This window comes from Pan troglodytes, chromosome 10, assembly GCF_028858775.2.
Source record: "Pan troglodytes isolate AG18354 chromosome 10, NHGRI_mPanTro3-v2.0_pri, whole genome shotgun sequence".
Lineage (NCBI taxonomy): Eukaryota > Metazoa > Chordata > Mammalia > Primates > Hominidae > Pan > Pan troglodytes.
Window position 1 is genome coordinate 43,839,722 of NC_072408.2, and position 12,311 is coordinate 43,852,032.

Consider the following 12,311-nt stretch of genomic DNA (forward strand, 5'->3'; position numbering starts at 1 on the left):
GGGGGCTGCACAGATAGGAGCAGTGTCGCCTCTTAGTCACTACAAATGTCCAGTAAACGTCTGCCCCGTTGTTGTCTCCCTGATCCAGGTCACTCAGCTAGTGAGTGGCCCAGCCAGAACCACAGCCCTGGTCTTCTGTCTCCATAGCCCTGGTCTTCTGACTCCTAGGCCAGTGCTCTTTCTACCCAGCCTCTTGTTCCTTCATATCTAATTCCTCTCCTTTCTACAGGCACTGCTTTACAGCCCCTATTGCAGATAGGAAAGGTGAGGAGAGAAAAGGTGAACAACGTGCATGGCCCAGGGAGTCGGAGCAGAGGGGAGACAGGCCCCATGGCCAGTGACGCCCCACATTGTGGGAGGTTCCTAGAGGACAAGCTCCTACATAGAAAGCTGGCTCCTAGTCTGATGGGGAGGCAGGACACAAGAATAGGTATGGAAACCTTGCCAGGACATCCAAGAAGTGGCCTCCAAGAAGCCTTGAGCTGGCATTGGGGTAGAATCTAGAGGACTAGTCTCAAGAGGTCTCCCTGGAGGAAGAGAATGTAGGGCCCAGTGTGAAAGAAGAGACAGGACCAGGCAGGGTATAGAGAAAAGGCACTCCATGGAGGAGAGAGGCTGCCCCCAAAGCTTAGGTATGCGGCAGGGCAGGGCTGAGATCCTGAGGGTGGGAAGCAGTGGGCCAAGGTAAGCCACAGGACCCAGGACCATAAGCCAGACTCTCAGTGGCCCTCCCCAGGTGCCCTTCCATCTCACAGCATCTGAAACTCCACCCCACCTAGGAGACACCCTCCCACTCCACCTCCATCCTGGCCCTTGGGGGCGGGGGTAAAAGGATGTCAAGGGGGTTCCCTACGGCATTTGGGCCGAGAAGGGGCTCCCCTGCTCAGGCCCTGGCCCTGAATAAGGAGAGGGGCTGTGGAAGGGATTCCCTTCATGGTTTCCTTCCTCTTCTTGAGGATCAAGAACTACCTGGCCGGGGTCCCCCGACCTGTCCCCAGGCTTAAGAGCAATTTAAGGGCCGAAAAAATAGAGACACAAAGACGGGTCTTCCTGGGGCTGTCTCAGGGCTGAAGGGCTGTCCAGAGACACCGCCCAGATGGGGTTACACTCTCCAGATTGCATAAGGATGAGGAGACCCCACTTGGTGTTTTCGAGGCACTTCCACGTTTGCTCTTAGTTGCCATGGAAGGCGTCAGGGCCCCAAGAGAAAGTGGCCAAGGTCTCCAGACCGGAAATGGCAGAGCTGGAATTAATGCGAGATTTCCCCTAAATCCAGGCCAGGGCTCTTAAAAATCCTCTGCAATTTTATTTGTTAAATTACAAAATCAAACATGCTCGTGGTAAACAAATGTGAGCGTTTCAGGCCTGCGTGATTTACGAAGTGAGAGGCCCGTAATCGCACTCCCAGAGGAGCGAGGATTTGGTCATCCTCCGACGCCGGCTTCCAGATTTTTCTCCGCGTCGCCAGAGATGGGATCTGGCTCGGCGGTTCTCCCTGAGGGGCCCGCGACCGGAACGCCGGGCCGGAAGGAACAGGGCCGAGCCCCAGCTGCGCTCCCGGGGGCGGCCGCGCTGCGCTGCGCCGCGCCAGGCCGGGCTGGGCGGGGTGGGGCCGGGGAAGCCGCTACGTCACTAGCCAGTCCGGAGGGAGCCGCAGCAGGTCCAGCCAGGATTCCATTACCTCACCCGGCAGCGCAGAGCTGCGGCTCGGTCAACACCCCTGCACACCATTGGCTACGGTGCCGCCCCTCCGACCAATAGCACGGGCGCATGCAAATGAACCATTGAGCCGAAGCTTCCTTCGGGTCTGCTGCAGGCGAATAGACGTCATTGGGAGGATGGGGGAAATGAGTTAAGAGGGGTCCTGAAATCTGTAGAGTGCTGGTTTGGGGGCTCGCCATCCCAAATCTGTTCCAGCCTGTCCTGAGGAAAATGGAGTGTAATTAAGGGTGAGCACCCTTAATTCTTGAGCTGTCTTTCCAGATACACCTCGCTGCTTGGAGATTCAGTGAACCTAAGAAAAGGTGCAAAAACTATTTAGGTCAACTTGGAGAGCAGGGGAAGGAAGAAATAAGAAATAGAGGTACCGAAAGCTGGAACATACTTCGGAGAAACACCTAGGCCAGCCCTCTCACTGGAAACACAGCACAGCACAGAACAAAACAGACACAGCTCCTGTCCCCGGGCTGACAGCCAAGTAGGAGAGATGAATGTTCAACAATCTTGCACATAAGCAGTAAGTGCCATGGTGTTAGCCAGCGTTCTCCAGAGAAACAGAACCAATAGGATGGATATACAGAGATATAGAAAAAGATTTATTATGAAGCATTGGCTCCCATGATTATGGACGCTGAGAAGTACCCAGGATCTGCCCTCCGCAAGCTGGAGTAGTTCCAGTCCGCGTCTGAAGGTGCAAGAATCAGAGCATGGATGTCTGAAGCAGGGAAAATATGGTGTCCCACCTCAAAGAAGAGCAAATTTGCCCTTCCTCTGCCTTTTTATTCTATTCAGGTCCTTAACAGATTAAATTATGCCTGCCCATAGCGGTGAGGGCGGTCTTCTTTACTCAGTCTACTGATTCAAATGCTAATCTCTTCCGGAAACAGCCTCACAAATACACCTAGAAATAACATTTTACCAGCTATTTGAGCATCCCTTAGCCTAGTCAAGTTGACACTTAAAATTAACCATCACGGTGGCTCAAGCCTGTAATCCCAGCACTTTGGGAGGCCGAGGCGGGCGGATCACTTGAGGCCGGGAGCTCCAGACCTGCCTGACCAACATGGTGAAACCCCGTCTCTACTAAAAATACAAAATTAGCTGGGCGTGGTGGCGGGCACCTGTAATCCCAGCTACTCCGGAGGCTGAGGTAGGAGAATTGCTTGAACCCAGGAGACGGAGGTTGCAGTGAGCTGAGATTGCGTCACTGCGCTCCAGCCTGGGCAACAAAGCGAGACTCCGTCTCAAAAAAAAAAAAAAAAAAAAAATTAACCATCACAACCATAAAGAGAAAATGAAATGGAGGATGTCAGTGAGATATTTAACAGGTAGCTGTAATTTTCGCAAGGGATGGATAAGAGAAAGCTTCTCCAAGGAAGTAGCTTTTTTATTTGTTGTTTGTTTGTTTTGAGACCGAGTCTCACTCTGTTACCCAGGCTGGAGTGCAGTAGCATGATCTCGGCTCACTGCAACCTCTGCCTCCCAGGTTCAAGCCATTCTCCTACCTCAGCCTCATGAGTAGCTGGGATTACAGGCGCATGCCACCAAACCTGGCTAATTTTTGTATTTTTAGTAGAGATGGGGTTTCACCATGTGGGCCAGGCTGGTCTCACACTCCTGACCTCATGTGATCTGCCCGCCTCGGCCTCCCAAAGTGTTGAGATTACAGGCGTGAGCCACTGTGCCTGGCGGGAAGTAGCTTTTAAACTGAGGGAAGGCTGGGCACCACTGGAGGCTCATGCCTGTAATCTCAGCACTTTGGGAGGCCGAGATGGGAGGATCATTTGAGCTCAGGAGTTTGAGACCAGCCTGGGCAACATAAGAGAGACTTTGTTTCTACTAAAAATAATAATAATAATTAAAAAATAGCCTGCTTGGTGTTACGGGACTGTGGTCCCAGCTACTTCAGGGCTGAGGTGAGAGAATCACTTGAGCCCAGGAGTCTGAGGCTGTAGCGAGCTGTGACAGCACCACTGCACTCCAGCCTGGGCGACAGAGTGAGACCCTGTCTCAAAATAAATAAACTGAGGGGAGTTTGTCGGTGGAGAGTTAGGGGAAAGGGATAAGTTGCAGGGAGAGGAAACAGTAATGAAAGAGTGCCAGCTTGTTAGAGCAGCAGAGTAAGGCAAGTGGCTGGAGGCCAGTGACTAAGGGCGACAGAGCTGGGGATGCAGCGAGAGGAGCACTCAGCCCAATCCACAGGCCCTTGTGCCAGGCTCTGTGCTGATGACTTTTTTCCTTTGTCTCTTCTTTCAGCAGCCATCTAAGGTGGGCACTATTTTAGTATTGAGGAAACTGAGGCTCTAAAAGGTTAAGTAGGCCAGGTGTGGTGGCTCGCGCCTGTAATCCCAGCACTTTGGGAGGCCAAGGCAGGCGGATCACATGAGGTCAGGAGTTTGAGACCAGACTGGCCAACATAATGAAACCCCGTCTCTACTAAAAATACAAAAATTAGCCCAGCGTGGTGGCCTATGCCTGTAATCCCAGCTACTCAGGAGGCTGAGGCAGGAGAACCACTTGAACCTGAGAGGTGGAGGTTGCAGTTAGCCAAGATTGCACCACTACACTCCAACCTGGGCAGCAGAGCAAGACTCCGTCTCAAAAAATAATACAAAATAAAAAATAAATAAAAGGTTAAGTAAACATGTCCAGTGTCACACAGCTGAGAAGTAGCAGAGCATGGATTTGCATCCAGACCAGTGTGGCCTCAAAGTCCTTACACTGAGCTGCTATGTTATTGCTTCCCAGAGAAGAAGTTGAGCTTCCCAGAGGTGAAGGGATTTGCCCTTCATTTCATGGCTTGCTGCAGAGCTGGGACCCCTGCCTTAGAGAGTTCTGTAGATACTGTGAAGGGAGACAGGGCCTAAGAAAGGGGAGAGGGACAGGGAGGGTGGAGAAAATGCTCCTGCAGCAGCATTCCCTGAAGACCTTGCCTGTGCCCAGACCCTGCCCATGTCTTTGTGCCTTTGTGTGCAAGAGTCCTTCTTGCCCAAGCTGGAACTTAGGGTTCGCTGGGGTAGAAAGATGCAGAAGTTTGTAAGTGTCCACTTCTAGGGGTGTGCTGCTGGCCAGCAGCTACCGCCCTGAAGGCTGTAGGAGGGCTGGCCACTGGGGCAGCCCAGATTAGCTGGATTTTGTGTGCTGTGCCTGTTGCTAAGTAACGCTGCTCCTGCTCTCACCAGGGGAGCCAGCTCTGGTTACCGGTGACAACCCTCAAGGGAGAGTGCCTGGAGAGACATGAGGCAGGCAGGAGGGAACTGAAGGAAGCCAAGCCCTTCCCCACACAGGTTTATCCGGCAGAGGGGTAGGTATTCCTTAGCTCTCTGGTGTTCTGTTGTGTGTGTGTGTGTGGTTTTTGTTTTTGTTTTTGTTTTTGTTTTTTGAGACAGGGTCTCATTCTGTTGCCCAGGCTTGAATGCAATGATGCAACCATAGCTCATTGCAGCCTCAGCCTCCCTGGCTCAAGTGATCCTCCCACTTTTGCCTCCCAAGTAGCTGGGACTACAGGTGTATGCCACCATGCCTGGCTAATTTTTGTATGTTTTGTAGAGACGAGGTTTCACTCTGCTGCCCAGGCTGGTCTCAAACTCCTGAGCTCAAGCAATCCACCCACCTCAGCCTCCCAAAATGTTGGATTACAGGTGTGGGCCACCACACCGGCCGTCTCTGGAGTCCATTAGGGGCCTGTTTCCCCTGTGCCTTGGCCATGGGCTCAGAACTGCAGGACCCACAGGCACACAAGGAGGGTGCAAAGTCATGGGCAGGGTCTGGGCACAGGCAGGGTCTTCAGGGAATGCTGCTGCAGGCATTTGGAGGGCGTTCTGCCCCCATATCTGAGCACCAAGGAGAGAGGTGGAGTGTGTGTGCAGGTATGCGTCCCTCCCGTCATTGGACAGGCAATCTGTGGTCAGGCAGATGGGGCAACTCACTCACTTTCCACTGCTCTTTTAGAAAATGTCCCACACTTCTCCAGCTGGGGGCTTCCCACCTGTCAGAGGGTCCTGGAATCAGAGTGAACAGGTCCTAGCTCCCTGGGAGTGCCTATTATGCCTATTCCACTAAAGGATTTGGGGAATACTAGAGAGATAATTTCACTTAAAGCATTAATATTTTTAGGGAGAAGTTGAATTTTGGTCTTTTTGGTTTTGTTTTTGTTTTTTAAATGGAGTCTCGCTTTGTCACCCAGGCTGGAGTGCAGTGGCACCATCTTGGCTCGCTGCAACCTCCGCTTCCCCAGTTCAAGTAATTCTCTGCTTCAGCCTCCCAAGTAGCTGGGATTACAAGCGCCCACCACCACGCCCAGCTTATTTTTGTATTTTTAGTAGAGATGGGGTTTCACCATCTTGGCCAGGCTGGTCTTGAACTCCCGACCTCGTGATCCACCCACCTCGGCCTCCCAAAGTGCTGGGATTACAGGCATGAGCTACCGCGCCTGGCCTGGTCTTTTTGTCTTTTAAGCAGGTATCTTTTTTGTTTTTTTGTTTTTTTGTTTTGTTTGAGACAGAGTCTTGCTCTGTCACGAGGCTGGAGTGCAGTGGCTCAATGTCAGCTCACTGCAACCTCCGCCTCCTGGGTTCAAGCAAGTCTCCTGCCTCAGCCTCCCAAGTTGCTGGGATTACAGGCATGAGCCACCACGCCCAGCTAATTTTTGTATTTTTAGTAAAGACGGGGTTTCACTATGTTGGCCAGGATGGTCTCGATCTCTTGACCTCATGATCTGCCTGCATCAGCCTCCCAAAGTGCTGGGATTACAGGCGTGAGCCACTGCGCCCGGCCCCTTAAGCAGGTATCTTAAAGGCACAGAATTGGCGTGGCCATAATCATTCACACTTCTCTCTTCTTTTTTTTTTTTTTTTTTTTTTTTTGAGACAGGGTCTCACTTTGTCACCCAGACTGGAGTGTAGTGGCACAATCTTGGCTCACTGCAGCCTCAACCTCCTGGGCTCAAGCGATCCTCCCACCTCAAACTCCCGAGTAGCTGGGACTAAAGGCACATGCCACCATGCCCGGCTAATTTTTGTATTTTTTGTAGAGACAGGATTTCATCATGTTGCCCAGGCTGGTCTCAAACTCCTGGACTCAAGCAATCCTCCCACCTCAGCCTCTAAAAGTGCTGGAATTACAGGTGTGAGCCACCGCACCTGACCAACATAATAATAATTCTTAACATATGATCACCATATGCTGGGAGAACGCCCTCCTACACTCCTGAGCCTAGCCACGTTACTCTCAGAAGTAAGGGTGTATGTGCCTAGTCCCTGGAGGAGTGTGTGGCTCTGCCCTCTGCAGCGGGCATCAGAGTGTGTGGGTGCCTCCCTGTGCCCAGGGCCACCAGTTCAGTAACAGAGTGGGCCGTGAAACAGGAGGCATGGGGATGTGGGTGGAGTGCAGCCCTGGAATGACACCTGCAGCCCCCACGTGCACCCCGAGTTTCTCAGGCTCCTCTTCCTCTTTCCTTGCGGGCCCTTAGCACAGGACTCAGAGCAGCAGAGCTCTCAGCCCTCCCAGTGCTGACTGTCTGCAGAGATCCAAGTGCTTGCTCTGGGCAAGGCCCTGGCTCCCAGCATCCAGAGGCTGCCAGTGGGCACAGCGTGGCTGGGAGCTGCCTTAGCTGCTCAGGCTTGGGAGAGGGACCATCCTGCGGGCACTCGAACCATAAATGTCCAGACACAGAATCACATCAGAGCCATCCTCAGCAGACCAGGCAGGGCTGCCTCCCAGGGAGAGCTGGGTAACCCGAGCTGCTGGCAGGCCCTCAGGTCACTTCAGGAGCACAGGGCGGTCAGCTGACGCTCCTGGGGACCATTCATCACGTCTCCCAGCCCAGCCGGTACAGCCTCAGCTATTTCCAGGCCTGGGTATGCAGCAGCTTATGTAACGGGCTGGAAGTCGGGGCTGGGCTAAGGGGCACTTGTGGTAGGGATGGGGCTGCTCCCACCTCCCACTGTAAGGCCCACCCCTCAGTCCCTAGTCTCCCTATGGAGATGTGTGGGGGGCCCACAGCTCTGGCTGGAATCCCTGTGGACAGCCACTGTGCCTATCAACACACCTCTCACTTCCTGGCCAGAAGATGCCTGGCCATCTGCAGTCCATGGAGTTGAGGCCACCAAGCAGCCTCTTCCTCAACCCCATCAGCCCTGCCCAGCCTCTGTGCTCTCACCTTCCCCTCCCCGCTCAGAGGAAGAGTGGGTATGTCTGCTGCTGCCCTCCGAGAGAACCTGTGCACATTCCTGAAGCCCCTCCTAGCTCCTGCAGGCCTAGTTTGGTGGGTGGTTAAGCTGGGCTCAAATACACATATTCCCAGTGTGGCTTTAGGCGGGCTTTGTACATCTGCTAAGCCTCAGTTGCTTGTTTGGGAAATGGAATGATAATAATAATATCTCCCTTTTGGTGTGGCTGTGACTGTGGGGCTTTAAGAGCACATTCCAGGAGGCAGATTGCCCAGCCCTGTCTATCTGTGTGGCCTTGGGCCAGTCACTTAAGCTGTCCGGGCCTCAGTTTCCTTGCGTAGAACGGGACAGCGATGTGACCTACCTCCCTGAGTTGTTGTGAGGATCCAGTGAGTTTTTATGCATAAAGCACTTAAAGAGTTCCTGGCATGAGGTCAGCACCATGTAAGTGTTGGCTATAATTAGACAATGTTTGGAGATCACTTTCCTCTGCCTTGGCTCCTAATAAGCTCTTGGTGAAAGGTAGTTGTTATTTTTAACTTCTTCGTTCTCCTTCACTGTCTTAATTCCCACCTTCATTTAGCCTTGCAATTCCCTTTAAATACCTTATCTTCTCCCCTCGTTTGTTGTCAATCTGCTGCACTACCAATAAAGGTGTGCATAAATTATATTTGTCCCATGTTTACATTCATAAAACATTTCCCATGCACTCCTGTCCCAACCTCACAGCAAACGCGTGAGCGAGCAGTGAAGCTCATGTCATTGCCCTCATTTTGAGAGCCCGGGACAGGGTGTGATCTGTCCAGAAGCATCAGCTGCTCAGGGGTGTGTCCAAGCCACCAGTGAGGGTATTCCGACCTTGGGCACCAGAGCACACCGGATGATGCACCCAGGGCGTGCCAGCTCGCTGCTGCCAGGGCAGATTAGCGCAGGGGGCCCTCCTGCTTCCGGTCCCAGCTGTGGGAGCGCCCACATTATGGGAGGAGAGGCCTGTGGGCTTTTTAAATACCTCCCATCCCAGCAGGATCCCCTGCGGCCCCCAAGTGCTGTACGGTGGTGCTCTCTGCTGGTAACAGGAGGTACTGCTACCTCTTATAAGGGAGGAAGGTGGATCCCTTCACATTTACGCAAAAAGCTAGCCAAGGCCGGCTATGTGCCAGGCCCTCTTCTAGGAACCACAGAGGAAAAGAACCTCGGAAAGCCCTGGCCTTTCATGAAGGTGCCTTCTATGGGAGGGATAAAGACAAAAACATATATAAGAGAACGGCACATAACGAGAAGTGCAATGAAGAAAAACAGAGCCGGGTGAGCTGCTAGCGAATGATAGAGGGCGCTAGCGATACGGAACGGCCAGAGACGGCTTCTGCGAGGAGGCGACAATGTAGCAGGGAACTGAGCGAAGCTAGGAAAAGAAAGGCCCCTACCCGGGGAAAGGCCATGGAAACACAGGACGGGTGGGAAGGCGCTGAGATGGGGAAAGTCTGCGTACGCCGGAAGAACAGTGAGGCCCATGTGGTTGAGGGCAGTGCCGAAAGAGGCCTGGGGCGGTGGCTCACCCCTGTAATCCCAGCAGTTTGGGAGGCCGAGGCAGGTGGATCACCTGAGGTCAGGAGTTCGAGACCAGCCTGGCCAACATGGCGAAACCCCATCTCTACTAAAAATATGACAAATTAGCCGGGCGTGGTGGCGGCCGCCTGGAATCCCAGCTACTCGGGAGACTGAGGCAGGAGAATCACTTGAACCCGGGGGACGGAGGTTGCAGTGAGCCGGGGTTGTGCCATTGCACTCCAGCCTGGGCGACAGAGAGACTCTGTCAAAAAAAAAAAAAAAAAAAAAGCAGCAGTGAGCAAGGTCCGAGAGGCGGAGGCCTCCAGCTCCTTCCTTACCACGTGGTGCATGAAGAAGGCAGAGCTCGTGCAGGCTCAGGAAGCAAAAGGAGAGCCCTAACCAGCATGCACTGGGCTGTGTGCGGGGCCTCACCGCTGCCTGTGAAGTGGGTATTCCTGGCATTACCACCATTTTGCAAAGGAGGAAACTGAGGCTGAGGAAGGTAGAGGTTGTGTGGTTTGCTCAAGGGTGGAAATATAAAGTCACAGAGCAAGAACCTAAATCCAGGTTTGTCTGATTCTAGTTTTTTGGTTGTTTCTTTTCTTTTTGGTTTTTTGTTTTCTTTTTCTTTCTTTCTTTTCTTCTTCTTCTTTCTTTCTTGTGACAGGATCTCACTGTGTCACCCAGGCTGGAGTGCAGTGGCCAGTGGCACAATCACGGCTCACTGCAGCCTGGAACTCCAGGATTCAAGCGAGCCTCCCATCTCAGCCTCTCCAGTAGCTGGGACTACAGACACTCAGATCATTTTTAAAATTTTTTTGTAGAGACGAGGTCTTGCTATGTTGCTCAGGTTGGTCTTGAACTTCTGCTCAAGAGATCCTCCGGCCTTGGCCTCCCAAAGTGTTGGTGAGCCACCCCTCTGGCCGAATCTGGGCTTTAAAACATAAGTTAAGCACTTGGAGAGAGAGAAAAAAAGGCAGCACAGAACAGCACGTAGAGAAGGGCCACAATTGTATTAAAATACGTATATGTATATTTTATATCCAGAAAAAAGGCTGAAGGCAATCCACTGCATGTGATAATCTCTGGAGGTGACTTATGTTCTCCTTCCACTGTGGGGCTGGGGCAGGGAGAAGGATGGTCGTCACCCCCGCAGAAGGCAAAAGACTGCCCTTAGCGTTGATAACAACCATACCTCACACTCACAGGCTCCTTCGCGGTTACAAAGGGTCCTTCTTCACTGCTGAGCGTTTGCTCCTCACCACAGCCATTTCACAGGAAAGGAAGCCAAGCCTCAGAGAGGCCGCGACTCTCCCTCAGATAGCCCGTGGCACGGCTGGGGCCAGGACCGACCTCTGCACGTTCCGAGTCCTGCAGGCGCATTTCCAGGAGAGAGGAGAGCTGGCAGAGAGGTCCAGGGGGGTCCAGGAGCCGGGCCGGGGGCGAGGTGACGAGTGTGGCCGTTCCCGAGTCTGCCGGCAGAGGGCGCCGCCGCCCCGCAAGCCGGCCAGGCCACGCACCCTACCAGGACCCGCCCCTTTGCAGCGGGGAGCCACAGCACCCTGTGAGGAGCGCTGGGGTTCGAGGCCATGGGGATGAGAGGACGGTGGACGGGCTGGGCCGGGGCAGGAGGAGGAGCAGCAGGGGAGGGGCTGGGCCGGGGCAGAAGGAGGAGCCGCAGGGAGGTCACCGGCGGGCCAGGGTCTGCGTGGGTGAGGGGTTGAGAGTGCAGAGGCGCCCGCGTCTGCGGCTGGGAGCGCGAGATGGAGGCGGGGTGGGGGCGGGCTAGTGCGAGGGGAAGGTCCCGGTGTGGCGGGCGGCGGTGCGCTACGGCGCCAGGACTTCCTGAGGCGGCGGGACTAGCTGCCTCGGGAGGCGGTTACTCACTCCGGCGCTGCCACCTGCTTCCTTCCCAGATCCCAGCAAAGTATAACCCCGAGGCCCCCTCTGCGCTCCCACCCCACTCGCGGCGGCGGCACGCCCAGGAGGGAGCTCGCCTCTGCAGCTCAACCCACAGCCTCGCGGCCCCGGGGTGGGCGAGGGTGGAGAGGGAGGGCGGTGCCCGGCGGCCTCCACCCGAGCCGCACCGCCAGCCCCCAACCGCCGCAGTCTAGCCCAGGCCTTGAAGGCCAGCCTGCAGCCTCTTGAGCAGCGCGTGGGGCTCCAACCCCCAGCACCTCCACCTGTCCCATCTCTCCAAGCTGAGCCCCAACTCTGGTCTAGACGGGAACCCGTGAAAAGCAGACTCCGGCAGGGATCCCCTGCCGGCTGTGCGCCCCAGCCCCGCCTCCTCTCCATTCCGCTCGCCCCTGAGCACTGGCGACACCCAGCCAGACGACAGGGGCTGGACAGTGTGTTGAGCCCCACCCCCATCTCCTCCCTCGCCGCCACCCATACCTACCTCCAACCAAGGCGAGGACATAGATGTGTCAGCTAGGATCCCTGCCCTCTAACAGCTCCCAGTCTGTAGGGAGACGGCCACCATCCATACCAAAGCTTACACCAGGAAGCAGAAAGTGGTTCCGGGCCAGTGGGAGGCACAGGTCCTTAGCTCCCCAAGAAGACACAGCCTCAGGGAGCCGAGTTCGGCCAGTATTTAGAGTCCCAAGGATCTGTGTGGGAGGGAGCTCAGAGATCTCCAGAATTATCTTCAGTCAACATCCTTTCAATAAAGACTCACTAAGCACCTAGGGTGCTTTAAAAATACCAACGCCCCAGCCCACCCTAGAACTCCTGGATCAGAATCTCAAGGGGGCCAGGAGTGGTGGCTCACACCTGTAATCCCAGCACTTTGGAAGGCCGAGTTAGGAGAATTGCTTGAGCCCAGGAGTTTGAGACCAGCCTGGCCAACATGGCGAAACCTCTCTCTACAAA

The 12,311-nt window shown here is 54.4% G+C and overlaps 1 protein-coding gene across 1 annotated transcript in view; it reads right to left on the reverse strand.

Annotated features, from left to right (window-relative positions):
* The window catches only part of NR4A1 (nuclear receptor subfamily 4 group A member 1), a 36,722-nt gene extending 24,775 nt beyond the window's left edge, over positions 1 to 11,947 (reverse strand). Inside the window, exon 1 of the mRNA XM_063786659.1 lies at positions 11,839 to 11,947. The gene's annotated coding sequence lies outside the window, so the exon portion shown is untranslated. The remainder of the gene's footprint in view (positions 1 to 11,838) is intronic.
* Between the last annotated feature and the right edge of the window lie 364 nt (positions 11,948 to 12,311).